Source organism: Charadrius vociferus, unplaced genomic scaffold, assembly GCF_000708025.1.
Source record: "Charadrius vociferus isolate BGI_N301 unplaced genomic scaffold, ASM70802v2 scaffold429, whole genome shotgun sequence".
Taxonomy (NCBI): domain Eukaryota; kingdom Metazoa; phylum Chordata; class Aves; order Charadriiformes; family Charadriidae; genus Charadrius; species Charadrius vociferus.
The window spans coordinates 319,027-324,515 of NW_009650250.1; positions in this window are offsets into that span (position 1 = coordinate 319,027).

Here is a 5,489-nt window from a genome sequence, read left to right on the forward strand (position 1 = left end):
AGAAAGTGCTGTGGAGATGCTTATTTCAGAAGATTTCGCTCTTTAAGTTGTCCTCTATTTACTCTGTTTTTCTTTCTTCCTTTTGTGTTTTCCTTTACCTGTCTCTGATTCATAGACTATACGGAGATGTATCTCTTAAAATGTCTGTATGTACTTATTAAGGCCTTGCTTTTTCAAAAAATGTTAGCTATATTTTACCAAAGAATGAATAAAATGAAAGGAAGAGAGGGAGTGAGAGAAAGGATTGTCAAGTTTTGTTGCTAAAGTTCACTGTACCTTAAGTTTGGGCAATTTGTTGCAGTTTAAGTAGGCTGAAATGGATACTTTTTCCAGTTGTTTTTTTCATCCTGTGCGCGTCGTTGATTCCAATGACTGCAAGGGTAATTATTTCTTTGTTTGCTGGGAACATTAAAATTGCTATGGTTTCTAAAAAGAATGTGCTCAGACTTCTTGATAGTAAGTACACAATAGGCTATTACAGCTGCCTTTTCTACTGGAATTATTTTAAGTAATAGTGGTACGCAGTAATTAACCCTTTGTGCTTGAGGATGCACATCATAGTCTCAATCAATGGGCACTTAAAGAATAAAGGGGCAGGGGATAAGCAGTTTGAAGATCCATTTCTGTAAAGTGTCTAACGGAACTGCTGGGATCTTCAATAATAGTCATCTTTCAATAGCATATTGGATTTCTCAGACCATTATCTCATGTATTACATCAATAAAATACTTCGGTTTACTTACTTTGAAAAATATGTGGGTGAAGTTATAACTTGGAAGAGTGAGATCCCACATCTGCTGCTGGGGACACCTCTGTTATAAGGGGCAGGTGCTGCGTAGCCTTCCCTGACTTACAGCCTTGCCTGAAACCTGGCCAGATCACAGGCCTCCACGTAACTGACCAAACATCCCACCTTCTTAATTTGCCTTACGGATAATTTCCCATTTCTCTTCCCCTGAGCAAAGGTAGCCACTTGTGCAAATACGTTTCACTTACCTTTTTTTAGCTGAAAAAAATGAGACCCAGATATTTCAATCCGAAGCTGAAAATGGTTTTTGAAAATTTCCAAGTGAGTGCATTAGCTTGCTCCAGCAGTCCTGAATTGGAAAGCATGCAGAACCCATGCTGAAATGCTCATCTTCAGGGCTTCGACAGGCAGTGAATCCTGTGCTTTACACAGAAATGTGTCCAACATTGTTTAAGTTTTAAGCTCAAATTAACTGAAGTCAATGGAGAGACTTCCATGATTGGTTTCATGGAGATGTATGCTATATTTTCTCTGCTTCCGCTAAAAAAGCATTTACCTGAAAGCTAATTCCAGACTTCTGGAAAATTCACCCATCTTTAGTGCAGAAGTATAGGATCCTAATTTAAAAATAAAGATATTTTAAAAGATGCTTGCCATTACATTTTAATCAAACTCCCAAACCCAGGTACTTTTCTGTGAGGCTTTTTATCGTTTCATGATGCAAGAACCTGTAAACAGACCTCCCTGTGGTTGCACCAGATCTGTTAGGAGCACAATGGATTTCTTGTGTGGTTAAGTCTGCTCGATGCAAATATGGAGAGAACCTCTCACTTTTGCCATTTATTGTAAATCACTGCTCGTGTTGGTTGTTGCACGTCCTTATTTAACTTGAATTTTCTAGAGCACATTTCTTACCAAGAAAGAATAAGTAAAGAAATTCAAAGCCTGGTGGCTTGGCTGAAGTTTCTTAATGTGTTGTGTACATACATGTTTAATATATTGACAAAATACTCTTTCAAGTCTAGCAACTGTAGACTTTAAGACTATGTTTTCGGTGACAGTGTTTCTATTGTGATAACATGAGAGCAATAAGCTTAATAAATAGGGGCAAACAATGAACAGGAGATGCTGTTGCTCTTGACAAACATTTAGCATTTTAAGCTGAGTATATTTTTTGCTGTGCATCTCAGCCCTTCGTAAAGCTTTCCAGTGAAATCTGGCACTGCTTTGAATGACAAAAGAGAGAAAGAGAACAGTACATTCATGACGGTTACACTTATGGGGCCTGACAAAATCAAACTGTTAAATTACTTGATTGAATTTAGCCAGATGCAAAAACTCTTTGAAAAGTCTTCTGCACTGTAAGAGGCAGAAAAATGGCTAGGGTTGCAAGCATGAAGTATTCCTGCCTCTTTGAATTTAACTAATTGTTGGCAAAATGTTTACTTGCGATCTGAGATTCTTCTGCACTGGGATTTAAATCGTGAGACTCTTCCCGCTGATGCTGTTTTCTTAAAGACTTGAAACCCTGCCTGATAAACAAATTCCTTTTAGTGATCAGATGCATCTTGCACTTGACTGCATCAGTGGTTTAGATAATGACTTTGAAAGGAGATTTTATTCTGGTTTAATGTAATTTGCAATTGGGATTCTCTTCCCTTCATTGAGTCATTTATACTGTGTAGTTATAGTAAATAATAAAATGTTGATTATCTATCAGATAGGATCTTAGGTGATGCTAATTAGAGTGGGCTAGGAGAGCTATCATAAGAAAGCGTCAGGTTTTAGGGACATTTGCCTGGCTGCCTTGCGTTTGGTGTAGTTTGTGAGAAAGTGTGTGCTTGCGTCAGAGGAAAAGATCAGGCAGAACAGTCAGGACTCCTGTGGCCAGGGCTCTCACCTGGACTATAAGAAATCTAAAAGGTTAAAAATCTGTGGTAAGGACTGGAGGGACTTGAACCTGGATCCTAAATAATATTGCTTATTCTTATTAACCCTTCTAGAGTGCATATGCTTCTCTAATTATGAAGCTCTACAAAAGGTCTTGGTTTTACATGGAAAATCAAATTTGCACTGAAAAGCCTAGAAAATATTAAACCTTTCTTGTAAGATGTAATACTCAGCACTTTGAAAATTGACTTGAATTTTAAACAGTAATAACCTTCAGACACATCCTGAGAAGTGCTACTTTCAGTTTTAGAATGTTCTGGGGGCTGAGCTGCTGGAAAGCAGCTTGGTAGAAAAGGCCGTGGAGATCCTGGTGTGGACCAAGTTGAACACGAACCAGGAATGCGGCCTCATGGTTCAGGCAGCTCATGCTATCCTGTACATAAGTGGGTCCTGTAGCTGTGTACCACACGTGGCTTTGCAAAGAAGAAAAAAACAAACCAAACCACCAGGATCTCACTGAGATAATTTATTACAGTAAGAATTTTGAGAAAGGGCATCAGAAGATATGTTCCTGATAAAGCAGGCCTCGTAATCCTCTGCCTCACTCTTTTGCACTTGCACATAAAGAAGGGATAAGAGGGTTGTGGGGAGGCTGTGGTTTATTACATTAAATAAATATTCTTCTTCCCCTCAGAGATTTTGGTAGGTAGAAGCCTTGTTATTGCTAATGTGTGATAGTTTTGCAAGTGCTCTGGCACTGCACTTGAATCAAAGCCAGAATAAATTTGAAATCAAGGTTTGAAGGTGAATGTTATGGAAAGCCCCCCAAAGGCTCATATTTCACTGATAAAATATTCAGACAGGATCATTTCTTTGTTTGTAGCAGGTTTCTACCTGGGGTGCAGCAGATCAAAACATAGTGTATTAGTGTAACGTACAGGTCGGGTAGTTCATGTGCTTGATGAGCAAGAGCTATAACACTCAGTTTTTGCTATGTAACCTAGTATGTGCTTTGTCAAACAGTCAGTACTTTGCATATGCATTTACCTTCATTTCTACTTTTTGACTTATTTGCATTTTCTCATAATTTACTGGTGAAAAAACGAACCCTTTCTGAATATTTTACTAACCTTAAATTGCCCATCTCTTTGCCTGCTTTCCTTTGCTATATTCCTCTTTTCCTTCCTCTTTAGATGATTTTTTATTTTAGCTATTAGATTTCTAACTTATCTTCTAATTGCTATTTCTAGTTCTCCTATCAGATTCTTTCTAGTTTTCCTTGTTATGACTTCTACTCTTCTCACATTACCTTGTTACTTTGGACCCCTTTCTTTCATTTGAAAGCAGCCTTAAAACTTACTCTATGTAATTGGGACCATCTCAAAATACAGCACTATTCACTCAGTCCTCTCAAAGGTGTGGTTGCTCTTCTCAAAGGCTTTTTGCCTTTGAGAAGAAAAGTCCTAAGCAGCTCTTGGAAATGTTGGCGAGTTGTTCCACCACCCACCCCACCCCACTTTTTTTTTTTTTTCTCCTCCAAGCTCTCAGCAGAGGTTTGGATCTTACTGGCCATCAATGTTAGATGGGAGAAAGACAACTATAGCAGTGCAGCTGAATATGAAGTTAATATCCTGACAATTACTGCCATACAGCAGTAACAAAACAACTAAAACAAGCTCATGAGACCTGAATATTCGTTCAGTGCTCTGCTATGACCACACTATTTTGTGGGTCATATATGTTGTAAAGCTTTAGGACAAAGTAAAGGATTAAGCTACTGATTCATTCTGGGACTGATACTTGCTGGTGTGAGAGTGGGGTGATCTTTATCATTAAGCTTTGAAGAATCTAGCTGGTGGTTGTAGCCTTGATGACGTATACAAAGATACAAAGAATAAGCAGCACAGAAGAAGTGTCCTTTATTAATCAGAGGGGTGGTGGTGGTGTTAGCTGTGTCTAAGGCTGTTGTTGGTTATTTCAGTAGGAGCTTAGAGTATGTTGCATAGTGTTTGGATATGGTTTCAGGGAAAAGGATAAAAAGAAGGCAAAATAGGGAAAGTTATGTGTAGATATCTGTCTACGTATGTGTGTATACATATATATATATATATTTTAAGACTGGCAACGGGTGTATAAATCTTTCCTGGAATGTCTTCTGATATTTGGAAAAATCAGGTGACTTACAGAAATGTTGAAAAAGTAGTACTTTGAAATCTGTAGTTATCTCCATGATTGCTTTTCGAGACTGTATACCACCACTGGCATGTTTTTATCTCGCCTTCTTATTCATCATCTGTGCATTTGTCAGCAAAGTCCATCGTCCATTGCACTGTAGAGACAAGGGAGGTAGAGCGAGTTTTCTTTTACCCCCTGCAAGGCATTTGGGTAGATGAAAGCCATCTATCCAGATAGCCTGACAAGTACAGTTTGTTTGCACACTATGAAGAGAGGTGCCAGGTTTTGCTGTTAGCGAGCTATGGTGGATACTGCTGATACAGAGATTTTTATGCAAGTGAAGTTATGTTGGGAAACCCATGAGAGGACAGTAACTTTGGTGGCTACAAAAATAAAGCATCTGAAACTACCTGTGTTTGAATTTTAATGGTAGCAAATTAGTGCCGAGTTCAGAAGAAACAATTACTTTCAGGGTCTTCTGGTTATAACAGAAATACAGATGCATTTTTATAGTGAAATTGTGGCCATGGAGTAGTCCTTTTAATGCTCTCTGAGTCTGTGATTTAAAGTGAGCTAAGTGAGGGCTGAGAATAGCCTGTCACTGCACTCTTCAGAACCATTGAGAAGATGCTGTTTGTACATGCTCAAGAGCATAACCATGGAGGAACTGCCCCCC